Source organism: Sorex fumeus, unplaced genomic scaffold (genome assembly GCF_029834395.1).
Source record: "Sorex fumeus unplaced genomic scaffold, SorFum_2.1 ptg000007l, whole genome shotgun sequence".
NCBI classification, from domain to species: domain Eukaryota; kingdom Metazoa; phylum Chordata; class Mammalia; order Eulipotyphla; family Soricidae; genus Sorex; species Sorex fumeus.
Window position 1 is genome coordinate 10,827,905 of NW_026606064.1, and position 21,747 is coordinate 10,849,651.

At 55.3% G+C, this 21,747-nt stretch overlaps 1 protein-coding gene and 1 pseudogene across 1 annotated transcript in view; one reads left to right on the forward strand and one right to left on the reverse strand.

The window, feature by feature from the left end:
* TSPAN18 (tetraspanin 18) overlaps positions 1–717 on the reverse strand; it is a 122,651-nt gene extending 121,934 nt beyond the window's left edge. Inside the window, exon 1 of the mRNA XM_056138356.1 lies at positions 640–717. The gene's annotated coding sequence lies outside the window, so the exon portion shown is untranslated. The remainder of the gene's footprint in view (positions 1–639) is intronic.
* Positions 1–21,747, forward strand: part of LOC130043001 (heat shock protein HSP 90-beta-like) — a 157,219-nt pseudogene that overhangs the window by 48,649 nt on the left and 86,823 nt on the right.

Here is a 21,747-nt window from a genome sequence, read left to right on the forward strand (position 1 = left end):
GGTGGGGGGGGGAATGAGGACACCTCTGTTTGCCCAGCAGGAGCTGAGAGCTTCCCGCGTTCACACCCAGACCAGGTCTGGACAGAGGGGAGAGGGGAGAGGAGAGCCCAGTCCCTCTTAAAAAAAAAAATTACTGAATCATTAAGAAACACAGTTACAGAGTTACTCATCCTTGGGTTTCAGTCATACAATGTTGCAACACCCTTCCCTCCCCACCTCCCCAGTACACGTTTCCCACCACCAGTGTCCCCAGGTTCCCTCCCTCCCCCTCCCCCCAAACCCTGCCTCCATGGCAGAGACTTTTCCTCTCTCCTTTCAGCACCCAGTTCCTGTCCAGAGTGATCATCTGAACTGTCATTGCCGTAGTGAGCCCTTCTCTGTCCTAACTGCCCTCTCCGGCCCATTTGTGGCAGGCTTCCAACCACCGCCAGTCCTCCCGGCCCTGGTTTCTACTGTCTTTGGCTATTAGTCTCATACTCTGTTTTGTTTATATCCCACAAATCAGTGTTTGTCTGTTCCTCTCCCTCGGACTCATTTTACTCAGCATGATACTCTCCATGTCCATCCATGTATAATCAAATTTGGAATTTATGAGCAAAAATGGAATACATTGAGAGGGGCCCTGTCGCCAAATCCTACCTCTTTCAATTGGAGTCTGCTCCTTCCGGGGGGCGGGGAGAAAGTTCCAGCACTTTCTGGGCAGTCTCAGGATTTGCTCTGCGCGTGCATGAGAGAGAGAGAGAGAGAGAGAGAGAGAGAGAGAGAGTTGTTATTAAAAGGCCAGGGATAGTTAAGAGCTGGGCCCTGAGTTCAATTCCTGAATTTCCAGGCACCTCCCCACAAGCACCCCCAGGTATGACCTTGAGCACTGTGGGGGTGACCCTCACGGTCTCCAGCACTGCTGAGTCAAGTCCCACAGCAAGTGCCCAAGGTCCTGTCATGAGACGGTGCAGGGGGGGCGGACCTGCAGGTCTGTGGACTGTCAAGCCCAGGCACATGGGGAAACAGAGGGCAGTGAGGTCAAGTTCTACTCTCCAGGTGCCAGCATGGAGCAGCCTACATGGAAGCTGGCCACAGCTTCCCGCCAGCAGATGGAAACAGGGCCAGGTCGGAGGAGATCCAGGTGGATCTGGTGATCTCTTCCTCAGGGCACTGTCCACCCACAGCACCCCATGCCAATCGTGGGCAGGCTGCGATGTGGGGAATTCATCACATGCACATGCACAAACAGATCTGCCTAGACAAGTGTGCATTTGCACACACATGCACACACGTGCACACACATATGCACATGCACTCACGCACATGCGTGCACATGCACACACATGCACACACATACACACATGCTTACACACACACGCACACAGCAGGCATCTCCTGCCTTGTGTGAGTTCCTGTTAGACCCCTTTACTTTTACGAAAGACCCACTCTCATACCACTTTTCCCTCATCAAAAGAAATCCAGGGGTGGGAGCTATAACACATCCGGCAGGTAGGGCATTGGCTGTGCATATCTCTGACTTGGGTTCAATCACCTCGCACAGCGGTAGGGCATTTGCCTTGCACGCAGCCAATATGGCCAACCCGAGTTCAATTCCTCCGCCCCTCTCTGAGAGCCTGGCAAGCTACCGAGAGTATCTCGCCTGCATGGCAGAGCCTGGCAAGCTCCCCGTGACGTATTCGATATGCCAGACACAGTAACAACAAGTCTCACGATGGAGACGTTACTGGGCCCGCTCGAGCAAATCGATGAACAACGGGAGGGCCGTGATATGTGATATATGTGGGTTCAATCACCGGCACCCCAAACAGTTCCCTGAGCCAAGTGGGAGTGACTCCTGAGCACTGAGTTAGGAGTAAACCCTGAGCACTGCTGGGTGTGGCCCAAACAACAAGAAAATCCAAGAGCATCTCTGCTTTTGAGACAAACGTCCAAAAAAGCAGAACAACCTGCTGTGCTGGTGTTGCTGTCGGGAGCTGCCTGGAGTCGAGCATGAAGAAGCCCCTTCCCAGAACTACCCCGCCAGCCTGTTGTTCACCTCGTGACCTGCAGCTACTCTCCACAAGTGCTCTCTTAGTTCATAGGCGTTATTTGGTATCATTTGCCAGGTCTGTTGGGTATTTTCTCTGAAATGTCCATAGAAATTAAAGGTAATTGTTTCTTCACTTGTCCAATCAGCTTACAACAGATTTCTTGGGAAAGTTCTCCTCTCAAATTGCAGGGGATGGGGGTGGTAGGGTGGGACTTGCTTCCACACACAGAGACATATATACATCTAAACGTATACAGCCCATGTATATACAGTGTGTCGGTATCACAAATATATACACAAGAACATAATAGACACGTGTGCAATTTTTTTTCTTCTATTTTTTTGGAGGTGGGGGTGGGGTGGTGAGGGTATATCCTGCAGTGCTCCAGGTTTAGTCCTGGCTCTGTGCTCAGGAATCACTCCTTGAGGGGCTCAGGGGAACCCTATGTGGTGCCGGGGACCAAACCCAGGTCAGCTACGTGCAAGGCAAGTGCCTCCCTGCTGCACTCTCACTCCCATGTGCAAGTCTCATGTTTAACTGCAATGAAGCTCTTCTTGCCAGCATCTATCAGATACAACTACCGTACTGAGAAAATCTGAACATCACACGGGGGATATGAGTGTGTGTGTCTGTCTGTATGTCTGTCTGTTTGTGTGTGTGTGGGGGGGGGTGGCACACAGATGGCCTGACCCTTCATATAATGGGGGTCTGACCATCTGCCTTCACTATTACCCGGCTCAGGTGGTCCCCTTTACCAGGAGTCTGAGAGTGGCCTCGTTTGTTCTTGGCTGTCCAGCATCCTTTGTGGTCATGGCCATCCCAGACTCCCTCACCCAGGACACAGTGGGCAGGGGCAGGGAGGGAGGGATTTCCATCTCCCCCTGTGATCACCCCGTATCTGCCGCACACCCTGTGGATGTGTGGAGATGTCCAGGCAGGGTCCAGCCCGGGTGCCTGCGAGTGGTCAGCGGGAGTGGCAAGCGTGGCCCGTCCACGTTCAAACTCCTTCCTGCGCCCTGGATCTGCACACCTTAGAGAGCAGCGCAGACTCGGGCCCAGGGTTCAGCGCAGAGGATGGCTTTGCCCCGCAGACACGGTGTCAGATGCTTGCCGTGCTCATGGTCAACCCGGGTTTGATCCCCAGCACTGCACAAGCTCCCCCAAGTCCCTCTAGGAGGGATCCCTGAGTGCAGAGCCAGGAGGAAGCCCTGAGCACCACCAGGTGTGACCCAAACCCCAATGTCCCCTTCTGCTCCACCTCTCAAAGAATGACTTTTCCAGGCCCCTCCTATGGTCCCATGCCTCAGTGTCTGCCTGAGCCACAGGAGTTGATTTCTGGGCTCCTCCGGGCCCACAGCCACAGAACCCTTCCCCAGCCCCCCACCCCCGCCGGGGGCCGCTCCAGCCCACCTGAGCCGGCAGTCGCATTTACCAGCTCCAAGCTGATAATGAGCTTTCATGAGCTCTGGGGACCGCAAGGAACGCGTATTAATGTCAAGCCTGTCTGGGGGAGTGTCACACATTAAAGAAATTAAAGGCCACAGCCTGGCTGGGAAGCGGCTTCAGGCTGCCCGGGAGAGTGGGGAGGCAGGGCCCGCTGATAACCAAATTACTTCCCAGGTCTGGCAGACCTGGAGCCCTGGAGCTCTGGAGCCCGGGGCGGCTCCTGTCTCGACTCAGTGGAACGTTGCCTTCCCGTGGCCCGGAGATTCATTTATTACCCGTCTGCAGGCTTGGCCTCCAACGGCACCAACCCTCCTTCCCATTTCAGCACATCTGTGTGGTGGGAGAGAAACCAGCTGGGTGTGGAATGCCTCCCCTCCCCAGAGACTTCATTCCAGCAGCTCTCCTTCCCTCCGCAGCAGAGGGAGGTCACTGCAGATGTGACACCCCGAGGCCGGCTCCCTCCAATGACCCCTCCCCTTGCAAATCCCCCTCCCCCGCCCCCGGAGAAAAGAATCCAGAGTTTGGAGCCCAAAGAGAAGATGTTGGTGCTGGGAGACAGGAAATGGTACTGATGACCGTGTGCGAAAGGTGCTGGCCTTGCACGCAGCTGACCCAGGTTTGGTGCCCAGCACCCCACAGGGTTGCCAGGCCCTGCCAGGAGTGATCCCTGCGCACAGAGCCAGGAGTAGTCCCTGACACCACCAAGAAAGAAAGAAAGAAAGAAAGAAAGAAAGAAAGAAAGGAAGGAAGGAAGGAAGGAAGGAAGGAAGGGGATAGAGCAATGGTACAGTGGATACCAAGCTTGCCTTGCATGTGGGCCGACTTGGGTTTGATTCTCCAGCACCTCATTATGTCCCCAGCACCCCAGCACTGCCAGGAGTGATCTCTGAGTACTGCCAGGTATGACTCCCCCCCCCCAAAAAAAAGCCTGGCCTGGTGGTCTGGGCTGTGCCCTTTGGGCACAGACTCATTCAGGTTCTGCGCCCTCCCCACCCAGGCTTGAAGTGAGTCCAGGCTAAAGGGTTAAATCCACCACAGCATGTCCTCAAAGAACAGTGCTCAGACCAACATCATTCTCTTCTAAGAACCCCATAAAAGAAAGCAAGAGAGGAGAGCATGTGGGAAGCAGCTTCCGTCAGCCATGTTGCCACTTGAAGTTGTCACGTAAGTGAGGTCATACAGGGTGGCCTTGAGCCCGGGACCTTCCTCTTCCTGGTCTCAACTGCCGGGCTGACAACGCAGAAAACTCAGGAGACATCCTGAAGATTAAAGATAAGAAGAGGACTGGGCTGGGGCCAGAGAGATAGCCCAATGGACAGTGCAGGCTTGGCATGCCAGAGGTCCGGGCTCCATCCCCAGCATAGCAGGGTCCCCTGAACCAGCCAGAACCCAATCACCCCTTAGCCAAACAAAGAGGAACATGCTGGTGGGCTGGGGCCATAGTTCAGCAGGGAGGGCACTTGCTCAACATGCAGATGACCCAGGCTGGATCCCCGGCACCACATATGGTCCCCCAAACCCTCCAGGGGTGACCCCTGACAGCAGAACCAGGGGAAAGCCCTGTGCATAGCCAGTGTGGGCCCCCAAACCCAAAAACAATAAACCGAGAAAGATAAATGAGTACCGATGACCCTAGATCAAAAAGGGAGTTAGAGCACCAAATCTACAAAGAATCTGCCTACCACATCAGAAAATGCAGTTCCTGAGAGTCTGCTGATGACCAGGCTGTTAACACAGATTTGTTTTGATACATTATGTACACACATATATAAAAACAGAGAGAAATATGTACGTATGTATGTATACATTAAAAAATACAGCATTATATATATGTACATAACATTATATTTTTTACAATAAACAGGAGAAAAAGACAATGCTATCCAGGAAATCCTGAGAGAATACATTTACATATTTACCGGATAAAAGTTCGCATGCAAGCAGAGCCCCAGATTTCAAACCTGTACTGTTCAAGACTCTCTGTCTCTGGCAGTCAATAGTCCACAGCCCATTTCCAGAAGGCCAGACTCCGCGGACTACCACTGCACCGTCGTCTTATTAACCAAGAACAGGAAGCACCACCAGTCAGTTAATTATGTTTTTGCTTTTACCCACCATCCTGGTTTCAGAGGCTGTAGGAGGTAAAAGCCAAGAAAGGGAATCTTGAGATTCCCGTGGAATCTGAGAAACGCAGCACATCATGGACACACCTGGGGGGGCCAGACCACCTGTTTGGCAGGGTCCAAACTAAGATCTTCCTCCCAAATCTGCATTGTGTGAGGGAAGCCATGGGCAAGGGGGCCCCCTGGGTTCCCTGGAAGAAGATGAGGGGGGAACGCAGAAGCTGCCCTCGTGTACCTCACCCTGTTGTTGTTCGTGAAAACTGGACACATACACACACACACACACACACAGCAGCGCTCACACCCAGAGTACACAGCCTGTTGATTTCTCACAGAGCACCCCAGCCTAGCTGAGCCCCCAGCTCACCCCCAAAATCTCCTCAATCATTCCTGACCGCTTACCGCCCAGGCTCTGCAGGCCCCACCAGGGCCTCACTCGCAAGTCGGCCTCTGCTCCCTCCATCCTGCCCGCCAGCCCCTTCATGGTCAGATTGAGCCCAGAAATGTAGACTTCTGTGTCTCCCTCCTGCAGGAGGGCTTCCCTGATGGCCTCCCTTTGCCCACACAATGGACCTTGCATCATCGGGTTTGAAGTTGTCTTTCCAGAACCTTCTCTGGTCCTCCTACCATGCACAGAATCCAGAGTCGAGCCAACTCACGCTGGACACACACCTCACCAGTAGGCTCGGTCCACCTTCAGTGATATTCACTCAAAGGCTCCCCCTCCTTCTCTAACTCAGACCTGCACCCCTCCCCCTACCCCACCCCCAAAAAACGCTTGATGAACTACTCACTGCTCTTCCTTCCCCACCTCCCTTCAGCCTTGCCTCCGAGAAGGCCTCCCAGGGCCCTGACAGGCGTGATGAATCACTGCCTTCTCGGCTCTCTCACAGCGGTGTGTACAGGTAGTAAAGCATCAACACTGTTTCATTTCAGCTCATGCAGTTTTTCTCATTCCCCAAACTAAGAGTTCCTTGCGGCGGGGGTCCCCGTGGCCTCGTTTATTGACTGACTTGGTATGTTATTATTAGTTAGCTGGAGAGCTGCTCGCGTAGATGGATGGGCAGATGGATGACGGAATGCAATAAAAATAAGCTGAATGGCAGAAAGGAGGAACTAGGTTATAGTTGACTGCAGAGATGGATGGACAATTACGGAATGAAAAGATGGTTGATGGAGGGATGGATGCATGCCTGCAGAAGTGAGTGGACAGACGGATGGACAGATGGAAGAAAAAACAGTTGAGCAGATGGGTAATTGAGAAGGGGAGTGAAAAAATAGATGGATAATTGAGCAGCTGGATGGATGCATGAAAGTTTGGATGTATTAATGGAAGAATGGATGGATGGATGCATGCATGCATGAACATCTGGATGCATTAATGGAAGAATAGATATTTGAATAGATGGAAGGGTGGGTGAGTGGATGAATGAACAGATAAATGGTCAGAAGAGCGGATGAGTCCATGAATGGGTATGATGCATGGAGACATAGATGATTAGATGTATAGGTGAGTGGTTGGGTGCATGAACGAAAGGACGGAAGTACAGAAAGATGAATAACTGCAAGAATGGGTGGATGCAGGGATGGAACAGACAGATAGGAGATGAATGGACCTGTAAGAGAATGCTTTAAACAGAGGGGAGGTCAGTGGAGAGAAGGGAGGGAATGAATGACTCTCCCTGACTTCTATTATTTCTTGGGACCCTGAGAAGCCACACACATCATCTTCCGGCTCTGAATGGTGCCTTGCTTTAGTTCTCCAGAGTTTGTGGAGCCCAGCAAAGACCACTCAGTCAAACACCATCAGACCTGCACCACCCTGTCCTGCGACTTCATCCCGCTGTGAATCTGTAGGACAAGAAGGCAGGAAGGAGGCATCAGAGATACCTCTTGCCTAGACCTGATCAAGGTGGTGAATGGTACCACAAGGAGACCCAAACTTCCCTGAGCCTTGGGAAACCTAATGGGTCCTTCCTGTGGTGCTCGGCACAAAATAAACACTCAATAAACAGACAGCAAGAATTACTGAAACTAGAGTGGTGGAGTGATAGTTTAGCGGGTAGGGCATTTGCCTTCCACGTGGGTTGGATCCCCAGCTTCCCATATGGTTCCCTGAGCACCACCAGGATTAATCTCTGAGTGCAGAGCTAGGAGTAATCCTTAAGCACTGCAGGGTGTGACCCAAAAAGCCAAAAAAAAAAAGAGAGAGAGAGAGAAAGAAAGAAAGAAAGAAAGGAAGGAAGGAAAAGAAAAAATAATTACTACTTTCTGTGAAAAGGGTGATGGCCATGATTGGTATTATAGTCTTTGGCCCCTCTCCTTCCCCCCCCCCACCCATGTCTAAACAACAATAAGCTATAAACTCTTATAGCCTACTTACACATTAACACTTAATTCACAAGGCCTGAACTTGAAGAATTAGCCTTCCCCAAGGACGCTGAAGAATGTTGCTTTAGAGTTTCTTGGCACCCTCTAATTCCAAATAAGTTAGATTTGGAGAAAAGGGTAAGCTAGATTTGGATAAAAGGAAATGCCAGGAAGGCTTCCTGGACAAGGCAGCCAAGAAAGGTGGGAGGGAACTAATGGGCTCCATGATTCTTCCCTTGTTGGAGAGCCCCTGTTAATAATCTCTCCTGCTCCCTCCACTCTAGCCACCTAGGCTTCCTGGCTCTTGCGGGGAAGAGTGATCCTGAGTGCTGTGACCACAAGGAATCTTGGTCGGATGCCCCAGGAAGGAAGGGGCGGTGTCCACTCTGTGGCCAGCTCAGCCACAGTCCCCACACCGATGCCAGACCCCAGGATCCAGGCTGAGCCACCGCCAGCCAGATGCCCGGATACTCGGGCTCTCCAGGGAAGCTCTGCAGTTTCTGACTCTACAAGCCAAGCCTGGGCTTTGTTTAGCTTTGTTTTAAGTGAGCAATATAAGAGGGTGTTGTGGGACTGAGGGAGGCCCACCGACGCCAACTTCCTGCTGTGCCCCCACCCCTCCAAGCCCTGGGCAGCCCTTTTTCTGTTTCTGTTTGGGGACCACACCCAGAGGTGCTGGGGGAAATGGGGATGAGGGGGATGGGTGGGGGGAAACGCACAAGGGCAGGTCGCTCCCTGCTATGACTGCAGGACGCCAGGGACCCAACACCAGCCTCCTTTTTGATCTTTCTCTCTCCATCCAGGAGAGCTTCCTCTCTGCCTCCAATCTCACCCACCCAGGTCTCCCGGCGCTAGGGAAGTGCTCTGGGTACCAGTATCCCACCACCAAGCTGCTCCAAAATGAGCCATTATCCAGGACTGCCCACTGGACTCCAGGGACAGAATGGGAAACCAGGAGATTCCCCGGGAAAACTGGGATTTCTTTTTGCTCTGCAATACCTTACAGGTAATTGGACACAACCTAAGGGGCCCAGAGAGTATGCCCAGTGGGCAAAGGGCACTCGGAGCCTGGGTGACTGGGGGAGGAGCCAGGGGGAAGGAGGTTTATCTCCCATCCCAGAAATGAGCGCCTGCAGCTGTTTGTACTCAGTGTAATTTTTCTTACTGACCTCTCCCGGGCTCAGCATTGCCCATAGGCCTGTGGCCTGCAGTCACCTACCAGCCTAGAATCTCTGACATTCACATCTGCAGGAGATGTGGACACCATCACTGTCCACATCTCCTGAGCGTAGGAGAAGCCTTGAGTCACATCCAGTGCAGCCCTGACACTTTGACTGGTTCCCGCTAGGGGAACTGGCTCCTGATCGGCTCACCCCAGGCACTCTCTGATTGGCTCCCACTACGGGCTTCACTTCTGATTGGCTCCCACTATGAGAACTACTCCCTGATTGGCTCCCTCTAATAAAAAGTACCTCACTTTGATTGGCTCCCCTTGATTTTGTCGGAGGAATGCATTCTTCGACCTAGGGATCAGACTGCCTCACTTACACTGCTCTCCATTCTTCTCCCTCTCACACTGCAACGGGAACATTGTCACCCTCATCTTATAAGAGAAAAGGAGGCCGCAGCCTCTCTGTGTGTGTGTGTGTGTGTGTGTGTGTGTGTGTGTGTGTCTGTGTGTGTGTCTGTAACGTGTGTCTGTGCGCAGTTCCTGGAGAAAGGCAGCTGACTCTGCACATCAGCTGCAGAGCCAGGAATCTCTCCCTTTAAACGAGCACTTGAAAGCCCAGTGGGTTATGCAACCAGTACTGAAGGTGGGCGTGACCCACCGTGTCATTTCCCAGAACTAACTCCTGCAAGACTGGAGCCCCAGTTAGGATAGAGAAGGGACTACTATCATTACCTTGACAATGATAGTTGGAAATAATCACTCTGGACAGGAATTGCTAGCTGAAAGTGTGTAAAGGGATATACATGATAACATTTCAGTAACAGTATTGCCAACCATAATGCAAAGGAGGAGGAGGAGGAGGAGGAGAGATGCATTCGGGGGTTGGGGGTGGGGGTTGGTGGGAGGGACACTGGGAACACTGGTGATGGGAAATGTACACTGGTCGAGGGATGAGTGTTGGAACATTGTATGACTGAAACCCAATCTTGAACAACTTTGTAACTGTATCTCATGGTGATTCATTTAAAAAAAAAAAATGGAGCCTTGTAACTTTCCCACCCAGTGGCCAGCGCCCTCCTGACTAGCAAATCAAGGCTCAGAAGGGTCACACCACATGTGAAAAATCACAAGAGCTAAGCCAGACTGACGGAGAACCAGAATCCAGGATTCTGTGTGCACCCAAGTCCTCGAGGCCCTGACCCTAGTCCAGTCTACATGGGGTCTCTGTGGCCCTCCCAAAACCCCCAGGCCCTCAGTCTCAGGATGGAAATGAGTTCTCTGGTCCTTGGGCGGTTGGAACAAAGATTCCCCAGGGTTGCAATACGGACCCACGCACTCCAGAGTGAGATACTGGGTGCCAGTACTGATCCAGTTCTCGTCTCCTTGAACTCCACATAGACATGACGCCATGCAGCTCTGCCTCGGAACACAGCCGAGTTAGAAAACCACAGAACACAAATAAGGAGAGATGGTTCCAAACCAGCCACCCTGCAGTTAGTAAGGACTCCGAGAGCGGAGAAATCAGGAACTGAGAAATGGGGCCAAGTCCAGGACCCACTCCAGCTGGGCTGCCTCTTGCCACGATGGGCTACAAATCCCAACTTTCTAGCCCGGGAGCCGTGGTGCAGTCTGGGAGCTTGCCCCCCCCCCCAACTCCCTCAACAACTTCCCTGCACCCCGCGGCCCCACCCCCACCCACTTCATGCAAATATATTCTAATGTCTGAAAGGGTCTGTGGGAGGGTTAGACTGCAGAGCCATTAGCATTTTGATGGGTTTTCCCAAGATGTGAAACAAGAGAGCTTTAAAATTCATAGAGTGGAGATCAAGCCTCAGGAACTTTTACCCTCCATTAGAAAAGAAAGTTAGGGGAGTCAGAGAGCATCTTGTGAAGAGTCCTACAGAGAAGAGAGGCCGGGAATTCTGAGTGTATCTCATTCTCCAAACACAATTACAGGGCTGCGTGAAGGCTTCAGGCATGGCACTGCCTGGGGGCTGGGAGCTTCTCTGAATCAACAGGAGTCCAGGAGAGGAACATACCTTCTTCTTGACAGTCTGTGTCTCTACGACTGACAAGGTTAAGCTATTCCACGTCTGTCTTGAATCACTGTTGCTTATCAGGTGCTTAAGAGCACTGTAGCACTGTCCTCCCGTTGTTCATCGATTTGCTCCAGCGGGCACCAGTAACATCTCACGATAAATTGTGAGACTTGTTGTTACTATTTTTGGCATATTGGATACACCACAGGGAGCTTGCCAGGCTCTGCCATGCAGGCAGAATACTCTCGGTAGCTTGCTGGGCTCTCCGAGAGGGATGGAGGAATCGAACCCACACCAGCTGCATGCAAGGCAAATGTCCTACTGCTGTGCGATCACTCCAGCTCAGGTGCTTAAAAGAGGGGGAAGAAAAGGGAGATCGTTCCACGGGACAAATATCTGATCTCCAAAAATTCAGAAAAAAGTTGGGGAAATTATCTGATCTCCAAAAATTCAGAAAAAAGTTGGGGAAATTGACAATAAAACTAGAGAGGCATATGTAGCTGCCCTGGGATGCCCCCCCAAGCCCACTGGGGACAGGGCATCCCAATCAAGCTGCTCACTGAGGGGGTATCAGCCTTTGGGCACCCAAGGTCCTCTCTTTTGAAAACGAATCTGATATTTGGTTCAGCCTCCTGGAAAAACAGTGTGGAGAACAGAATCCTCAAAAAAGGAAGAATACCCACACGACCCAGTTATTCTACTTCTTGGCATCTAACCCCCAAACACTAGAAGTTAATTTGGAAGTAGAGGACCAGAAGGGACATAAGGATAATGCTTTGATGATAGGGGGGTGGGGTAACTGTATCTCAGTACCAGAAACTTGAACACTAACAGTAACCAGCCTAGCCCAACAATACTTTAAGACTTCTTTTGGGGGGCAGGAGGAGGGAGGGGCACACCCAGCAATGCTCAGGGGTTATTCTTGGCTCTGAAATCAGGAATTAGTCCTGGCGGTACTCAGGGGACTATATGGGGATGCTGGGGATAGAACCCAGGTCAGCTGCGTGCAAGGCAAATGTCCAACTGCTGTACTATTGCTCTGGACAATTTAAGACTTTTAAAAGAAAATTAACATATGAAGAGATAGTACAGGGCAGAGCAAGGAGTTTGCCTTGTGCATGGCCAATCCAGGTTCGATTCCTCCATCCCTCCCAGAGAGCCCGGCAAGCTACCAAGAGTATCCCGCCCGCACAGCAGAGCCTAGCAAGCTCCCCGTGACGTTTTCGATATGCCAGACACAGTAACAACAAGTAACAACAAGTCTCACAATGGAGACGTTACTGGTGCCCGCTCGAGGAAATCAATGAACAACGGGATGACAGTGCTACAGTGCTAAGTGTGAAGGTGAGGTCCCTAAAACTTTTGAGAGGCTGACCGGAAAGAATTCACAGACACTGCAAAGGGAAAGGAGCCAAATGTGGGGACGGAGGCAAGAGGGAGGCCTGCCTGTTTGACAGGAACATCATCAGGCTCTGGTTTGTTATCTGCGGGATTCTCAAACAGGCAACGCTGGTGCCTGTAGAGTAACTGGTGAGTCTGTAGAGCGTTTGGCTTGGTAGCCAAATCTCTTCTTAGTGCCCAAGGGGTCACTCACCAGCTTGTTCTCCTGCCCAGCCCTCCCCCGCTACCTTCCCCGATGCCTTAAGTAACAAGCTTCTCTGGTTCTCCTGAGACCTGGCCTGACCACCCTGCCGGACCCTCAAACACATGACACCCACCTTTGTCCTCCGGCTTGATCTATCATTTTTGGAAAACTATGCTTTGTCGGGCTGGAGCGATAGGACAGCGGTAGGGCATTTGCCTTGCATGCAGCTGGCCTGGCTGAGCCTGGTTCGATTCCTCCGCCCCTCTCCGAGAGCCCAGCAAGCTACCGAGAGTATCCCACCCGCACGGCAAAGCCTGGCAAGCTACCCGTGACGTATTCGCTATGCCAAACACCGTAACAACAAGTCTCACGATGGAGACGTTACTGGGCCCGCTCGAGCAAATCGATGAACAACAGGAGGACAGTGCTACAGTGCAGTGCTATGCTTTGTCAGTACATATGTACACACGCACACGCACATGCACAAACTGCACTGGGGAAACAAAAACTGAAAGGAGATAGAGTAAAAGAGCATCACCAAATACCAAAGCATCACCAGTGGGTTAACAGGGCTGGAGAGAGAGCAGAGAGAGAGAGAGAGAGAGAGAGAGAGAGTGATGCACTTGCTTTGCACAGGGCCGACCGGATTCAGTCCCAGCACCCCATAAGGTCTCCTGAGCCCCTCCAAGTGTGGTTCCTGGGCACAGAACCAGGGGTAAGCCCTGAGCATCTCCAGGTATGCCTCCTGCAAAAGAAAGGAGCAATGTGTATCTTTAGATGGTTGACAGACATTTACACGTGACTAGAGTCGGCAGAGGGGGAAAAAATCAATAAGCTTTATTTGTTGTTGTTGTTTGTGTATAATTTTAAATTTTGGGAAACACGCCTGGCACTGCTCAGGGCTTACGACTGGCTCTGTCCTCAGGGATCACTCCTGGCAGGGCTTGGGGGACCATATGGGGTGCCAGGGATCAAACCCGAGTAGGCCATGTGTGAGGCAAGCACCCTGCCTGCTGGACTTTCTCTCCACTCTCTCTCTCCAGTCCCAAGCATCACTATTAAGGGACCACCCCCAACCCTGTTGGACGACCCCCTCAGACAGCCCACCTGTGTTGCTGCTCATTGAGTTTGCAGGGCAGGGCTCTGGGCAGCGCTGTGGGTGTGGCTCACTGAGGTAGGTCTCCAGCCCCCTCTCCGCAGGGTCACCCACCCCCATCCCACAGAGACAGATGCCCCAAGAGTGAACGCCATGGCAGAGGCAGAAGCAGGACGCAATGAGATCAGAGCCCCCAGAATGCCTGCACCCCCCCTCCACTGTGGCTCCCCCACACATGCCCAGGGGAAGAGCAGGAACAAACCAGGGTGGAGCTGCCGGGATCAGCCTCGGAGATGAGGGTGCTCCCCACCCATACCCAGCACACAGCACCCTCGCAAGCCAAGGCTCCCGGGACCTGGGGTAGACCCGCATGTGTCCGGCTTTCATAGTCTGGAACCGGTTTCACAGCTCCAGTGAGCCAGGGCCCCTGCACACAGCGGTGGGAGTACCTGGTTTCTAAAGCAGAGCAGCCTGGCTTCAGTGGGGGGCGCTGAAAAGGACCCCATCTGGGGGTGGGCTGCGTGGCTCTTTTTTTGGTTTTGGGGTCACACCCGGCGATGCACAGGGGTTACTCATTGCTCTGCACTCAGGAATCACTCCTGGCGGTGCTTGGTGGATCATATGGGATGCTGGGGATTGAACCCGGGTCGGCCACGTGCAAGGCAAACACCCTACCCGCTGTACTATAGCTCCTGCCTTGGGCTGTGTGGCTTTAGGTTAGTTAATGGGTCTCTCTGGGTCACATCAGCCTGTCTTTAAGCTGGGGCAAAGGTCCCCTTGTGTCAGGTGCCTCAGATGTGTGTCAGCACCGGGCGGGCTTTCTCTGCTGGGGTGTTTTGTGGGCTCACAGCTCGAAACTAGCCTATCAGCATGTTCACCACCACTCAGAGCCTGTGGAAGGGATTTTTGAGAAAGACCGTGTGATCCAGAAAACCAGGAGAAACTCTGGCTTATGGAATTGGGGGCGCCTCACTGAAGTAGGACCCCAAGAGCCCCTACAAACCACCCCAATCACAATTTATCGATGAGGGACGGGGTCTGATATATTTCCAAGGTCTCCAAACTCCAGCAGACTGGGGCAGGATTATTAGGGTAAATTACCCGGTTTCCAGAGCTTCTCAAGGAAAAGCCCCTTTTTGCCCCTGATTTAGAGGTGAGGATGGGGGCGGGGTAGGACTGGGAGGAAGACGGGAGAGAGAATAATCCAGAAATGTCAGCCACTGAGAAGTGTCAACATTGAAAGAAGGGCCTCTCTAGGTGGTTGATTAAGACCCACCTAAGGAAAACCGAAGGTTCTTGGCAGGGAGAGAGATGTGTGCTACTGATGGAACCTTCTAGCAGGCCTGCCCCCTCAGGATCCCCAGGGCCCTCCTGCCCCTTCTGGGGTCTTAACATCATTAGCACCTAAAGGTCTCTGGTTCTCAAAATGGATTTCGCAGGGCCTCCTTGGGAGACCCCCGTGCAGGAGGGACTGGGGAAGGGCGCAGTCCCCGTAGCATGCTGTGTCGACTCCTGTGAGACCCTCTGGTGGCATGTTCACAGTCCCCCAGCTACATGTCAAGTGAGCCTGGGCAAGACCCACCTGGGTCACTGACACTTTAGGGTTCGGATGCCCAGGTGGCAGCTTGGGTAAGAAATCCTAGGGCTGGAGAGATAGGACAGTGCTGGCCTGGCATGCCGCTGACCAGGTCTCAACCCCAGCACTGCATACGCTCCCCTGAGCACAGAGGCAGAAGTAAGCTCTGAGCACTGCTGGGTATGGCCCAAAAAGAGAGAAAGGAGGGAGGGAGAGAGGGAGAGAGGGAGGGAGGGAGGGAGGGAGGGAAGGAAGGAAGGAAGGAAGGAAGGAAGGAAGGAAGGAAGGAGAGACACAACAGAAGAAAAGGAAGGAAGGGAAGGAGGGAGAGGGAAGGAGAAGGAGAAGGGAGAGAGGGAGGGAGGGAAGAAGGAAGGAAAGAAGGGAGGGAGGAAGGGAGGGGGGAGAGAGGGAGGGAGGAAGGAAAGAGGAAAGGAGAGAGGGAGAGACGGAAGGAAAGGAGGGAGGAAGGAAAGGAGGGAGGAAGGAAGGGAGGGAGGGAGGGAGGGAGGAAGGAAGGAAGGAAGGAAGGAAGGAAGGAAGGAAGGAAGGAGGAAGAGAAGGAGGGAGAGAGGGAGGGAGTCAGCTCCAAAACCTCCGGCAGAGGCTGTGTGTGGGAATTTGAAGCCGGGGACCGTCCAGGGGACAGGCAGGATGCCTGAGTGTTTCCATCCAGATCCACCCCCTCTCTCCCGCCAGTAGTGACAACCCCACCACTGTCCCTGTTCCCCTGGTCCCCAGTGCAAGACCCATGGGGAGGTATGGGGAGGAAGGGGCCGGCAGATGCTGCCTGCTCTGTCTGTCTCCTGCTCTGACATCTTCGATTTCCTCCTGGCCTGGGTTCGAGCCACTGGAGAGTGAAGCGAAGCTCCCCAGCCCCAGGGAAAAGCAGAGGCTGCGTTCCACAGAGACTCACCCGCTGCCCGAGTCTGGGAGTCCAAGGGGGCACAGAGAACCTCATCTCAGGATGACCGAGAGCCAGGTCCCTGCACAACAGTGCCAGCTGGGAGCCTGGCCCTGCTGGGAGGGAGAAACCGGAAGCCCAGAGAGGCCGAGTGATTCGGTCAGGCCACACAGCCCAAGAGCCACAGTGGAGGGGTGGGTGTCGGGACGGAGGAGCGGGTGCTGCTCATCCTCATGACCCAGCCCTGCTCTCGAGGACCTTCCCTAAGGTCCGGGGACAGGTGTGTGGGTCATCTGCGGGACGGGGCGTGGGGCAGGCGCGTGTGCGGTCAGCGAGTGGGCAGCGTGGGAGCCACAGGCCCGCGAGGGGGGAGGCGAGGTACGGGGAGGGTAGCCAAGGGCCGGGAGAGCGAACCAGAGGAAGAGCCATCTGGGCCCCTTCCAGGTTCCCACACCCGCATAAACAGCCAGCAGGGGCCGGTCAGGCATTGGAGCCCCCACCGAGGCCGCGGGGCTCCTTCTCATATCGGGAATAATAACAGCAGCCGGTCCAGGCCCGATTTAGAGTTCCCAAGCCGCGGGCAGGAGCGGGAAGGGTTAACGTCCACTTTGCGGAAAAGACCACTTTGGCCAGGAGAGGCCCCGGGAGAGGCCCCTGCCCGCCCCTGCTCACTCCTTCCTGTCCACCTGATTTCTGGGCATGGAAGCTGGCAGGTCGCCAGCCGGCTGCAAGGACAGTGTCTCCTAAAAGTCCCCAACAATAGGCCCGGGAGGCTGGTCACTCCGGGCCCTGCCTGGCCACTCCTGGCCATTCTGGATCCTTTCTGGTCACTCCTGACCACTCCTGACCTATGCTTGGTCACTCCTGGCCATTCCTGGCCACTACTGGTCCATGCCTGGTCACTCCTGACCCATATCTGGCCACTCCTGGCCACTCCTGGTCCATGCCTGGTCACTCCTGGCCACTCCTGGCTGCTCCTGGCCACTCCTGGTCCATGCCTGGCCACTCGTGGCCGCTCCTGGCCACTCCTGACCACTCCTGGTCCATGCCTGGCCACTCCTGGCCACTCCTGACCACTCCTGGCCAGTCCTGGCCCATGCCTGGCCACTCCTGGCCGCTCCTGGCTGTGTGGGCAAGACACAGATGTAAGCATGGAGGAGCCAGGGGCACAGAGGAGCGTGCCTGGGTCAGCTGTCGCACAAGGCACAGCAGATCTTGGTCACCCACGGGAGCCCGACTCTGCCAGAGTGTCCCCTCACCTGGAAGGGGGAGGCCCTGCCCTTCTCTGCAAGGCAGTCCGACAGCACTGCCAGCCCCCGGGAAAGGGAAATGGCCCCCAAAATAAAAATAAATAGATTAATTTTTTTTTAAATCACTCCATCCGTCTTTTCAAAACACACAGATGCTGACAGGCGCGTGTTCAAGCCCAGCTCTGCTGAGAAGGGAGACCCGAGTGGGAAGCTTGACACCCTCCTGAGTGCTTTCAGATAGTCACAAGGCCAGCGACGGTGGACTGGATGCCCCCCCCGCCCGTGCCCAGACTGCCCCCAGCACTCAGCTGGGACTTCCCTGCCCCCTGCCTGGCAGCCCTGCACCAGGCTGCAACCGCCACAGACACCCACAATTGATTGTCTCTCTCCTTCCTGCTGAGTCTGACTAACACGGCTTCCTCCTCCCTTTGGCCAGGCTCTGGGGGGGGCCACAGGGATGGACCGGAGCTGGCGCTTGGTATCAAAACGCTTTGCCATCGGGGACCACAACCTGTTCCTCTGACGCTCTGTGTCGCCGGGGGAAGCCCTGACTCCTCTCTCGAGCTTACGAGAGTGAACAAACAGCAAGAGCCAGAATCCAGCCGGGCCCTAATTCTTGCCCTCCCTTGACTCTGTGCCCGGGGCCAACCCTTGCAAGGCGAGCTATGCAGACCCATGCTCTCTGCCCTGGCACAGAGAGAACTTCTTTCTGCTTGTGTTTGTCCAGGCTCCGAGAGGGCCAGTGCTTCGCCTGAGGTCACCCAGCAGGACGATGGCGACGCTGAAGCTTCCCTCTCCCGTTCCAATCCCGGCTTCTTCCTTCCTTCTGGAGCCTCTCGCCCTCAATTAGTTGCCGCCAGAGAAGCCAGAAACTGGTGGCGACCTCCTTCAGGCTACCCCGACCACATCTGGTTCGCTTCTTCCCGGCTCCGCGGTAAACAGGGCAGACAGCGCCCAGACTGGCCGCAGGCCGGGACCTCAGCCCAGGGACTGGCCGTGGCCAAGAGTGGTCAGGCACCGCCCTCACACTGAACCCGGGGCCAGCGGAAGAAGCTTCACGATGCAGCTGGGCCGGGGACCCAGGAGCGCTGAAAACTGCCCTTGCCCGAAGCTGCAGTTACATAAAGCCAGAGATGGGATCTCGATGTTTGTCAAGGTGTGGGGTGGGGGGGTTCCCAGCCATGGCCCTGGGGGCTTCTGTGGTCTCAAGTTTTCTTTCTTAACATTTGGGGCGGGGGATGAACAGTGGGTTGAGCTGCAGACGCATTCATACTAGACAGAGGATGAACTGCAGACCCCTACTCCCTGCCCCCTGCCCTCTGCTCTCCGCCCTCTGTCCCTGCCCTCAATCGTGCCCTCTCCTACCGCCTTGACCCTGCCCCCTGCCCCATGCCCCCTGCCCTCTGCCCCCTGCCCATTGCTCCCTCCCCCGTTCCCTTGCTCCTGCCCCCCGCCCCCCTGCGGGCAGCTCACAGCCTCTTCTCCCTTTCCCCCCCCCTTGTCTTTTCCTTCTACAGGGTTGGGGGCTCCCAGGAGGGGTAGAGGAAGTGCCCCCTCTCCCCCTCATCTCGCTTGCGGGAAGTAGAGGCCAGTTCCGGAAATGCCTCCTCAGGAGTTTGGGACACGCCTGGCTCCACCCTGAGCTGGCAGAGCCCAGAGCCAGGAAAAGGGGCAGCAGAGCTGTTCCAAACGGGGCGGCCCACTCCGGGCACATGTCTCCCCTCCCCCGCCAGTCCTAGTCCCTGGGCTTCTGCTGGGGGGGCTCCCCTGGGCGGGCGGGCGGTGCTGACCCTTCTGGGCTAGGGGACGGCAGCGGGGCCAGGCGCAGCCCGGCTCCATCCTCAGAGCTGCAGTTCCCCATCAGCACCCTTGGGCCCTGGTAGCCTGCAGAGCCAGGCCCGAACCACCCTGTGGTCCAGTGATAGCCTGCACGGGGGAGCCCTGCTCCCCCCCAAGAGACTCAGCCATCCCGCGTCACTGGCACAGAGCGAGGTGCCAGATCTGGAGCCCGCCCAGCCCCCCCTGCCCTATGCCCTGCAGCTTGCTCCTCTCAGCATCCCTGAGAGCCGGGTTGGGGAGGCTCACCCCAGTCCTGCTTCTCCCCGCCCCCAAGACACGGGACCCCTGCCCTGATGGGGGGTGGTGTCCACGTGACCCTCAGCAGGGCCCACGGGCAGCAACCACACAGTCTCCCTCCACAGCACCGGGATTCTTTGGGGGAAACTGTGTCTGCTGGGGGTGACCCGCCTTCTTCCTGGCAGGGCGGCAATGACAGAGAAGGGAGTGGAAGGGGACAATGGCCTTCAGCTCCCCTGCGACCGTTTTCAGGAACGTGGAGGCTGGGGTCAGGGAATCCTGGAAACCCAGCACCCTGCAGGGGCAAGACGGGAAGCAGCCCCCCTACCCCGGGAGGGTTCACAGAGAGACCAGAGGGGATGGGGGTGGGCTGTGACGCTACAGGGGTCTCAGAGAGGAGGACCGAACTCCAGCAGATGCAGGCACACACTCAGGTCACCCCTGACCTCAGCAGAGACCCCATCCCCGAGGCGGCTCCCTGCACCCACCACCCCTCTCCCCGGCAAATTAAATGCAGACCTTTAGAGCGTCCCGGCCACGCGCACACAGGAAGGGTCCGGCACCTCCACCCGTTACAGAGCAGCCGCCCTTTCCCAGGGAAATAGTTGTATTTGTGTGCGTTGGGCAGCCGCCTCAGCATCAGATTCTTCCTCAGACGTCTGAGGAGGAAAAATTACCCACTGACAGGGAGGAGACGGCCGGCCTCTCATCCCAGCTACTGAAAACCATGCTAATGGATTTTCCTCTTTGGCTCTTCATGTATTTCAACAACGCCCCCCACTTCCACCAACAACCACGCCTCAGTCTCCTGAAGCACTTCTCCCCCACCCCTGCCCGGAGATTTCAAGGCTTTCCTGAGACCCAGGTAAGAGAGGGCACCCCGCAGCCCAACACACAGGGAGTGGGGACCCGGGAAAGCCACTGAGGGGCAAAGTCAGCCGGTTCCAGTCACACTCACTCCCACTCTGGACTCCCACTCCAGTGCTCTTCCCACAGAGGACTCTCACTCCAGTGCTCTTCCTTGAGTCTTGGTTAGGCCGAGGTAGCCATCCAGTTCCCGAGATCCACCCCCACTCCTCCATGATACCACAATCTGAGACTAGACGGTAGCAGGTGTGTATGTGTGTTGGGGGGCGGGGGAGGACACGCACTTCAGATCCTGAGCTCACCGCCCTCGCATCATGTCCCCATCTGGGCTCCGAGGAGGAGAGAGGCTTCCCGGACCCCCAGCTCGAGCCTCGGCAGCTCGAGCCCCGTGTTTGCCTTGGCTCCGAGGCAGCTTCCCCGGCCAGTGGTCTCTGGAAAGGAAAATAACAGGAAAGGCTCCCATCTGCCAACAGCCGTGCCGGAAGGAAGGGGGCGAGCCCCCTGGGTAGGGATTCCCTCCCTCATCCCCGTTTCACTCAGTGCTCGGCAAGAGGACCCCTGGCCTCTCTCACAGACCACCCCTGCCCGGTGACAGGACATTGTCACTGTCACTGTCCTCCTGTTGTTCATGGATTTGCTTGAATGGGCCCAGTAACATCTCCATTGTGAGACTTGTTGTTACTGTGTTTGGCATATTGAATATGTCACGGTTAGCTTGCCAGGCTTTGCCGTGAGGGCGAGGTACTCTCAGTAGCTGGCCGGGCTCTCCAAGAGGGGCGGAGGAATCGAACCTGGCTCGGACGGGCTGGCTGCACACAAGGCAAACGCCCTACCGCTGTGCTATCGCTTGACAGGACATGAAGGGGTTAAATAATGTCCATGGCTGTTGACCTGCTGGTTAGTGGGGGCAGGGGGGGGAGGGGTTTCCTCAGGGTGTGGCTGTGTCCCACACATTTAGATTGTGGGAGGAGTAATCAGGGAAGTCTGGAGGCACCCCACTGACGAACAGACCTCTAGCATACCCGACCCCGAGGGTGGGGCCCCAGGGCCCAACCCTGCCGAGCCTGGGACCCTACTCCAGGGGTGTAGACTGGCTGTTTGCTGCTCTCCTCGGGGCCACGGAGAGCCACTCAGACAGGGGTGCCCATCATCGGGGGGTTCCAGCGTGCCCCCAGGGACAGCCCCGGTGGCACGAGCCCCCTTGGCCCCTG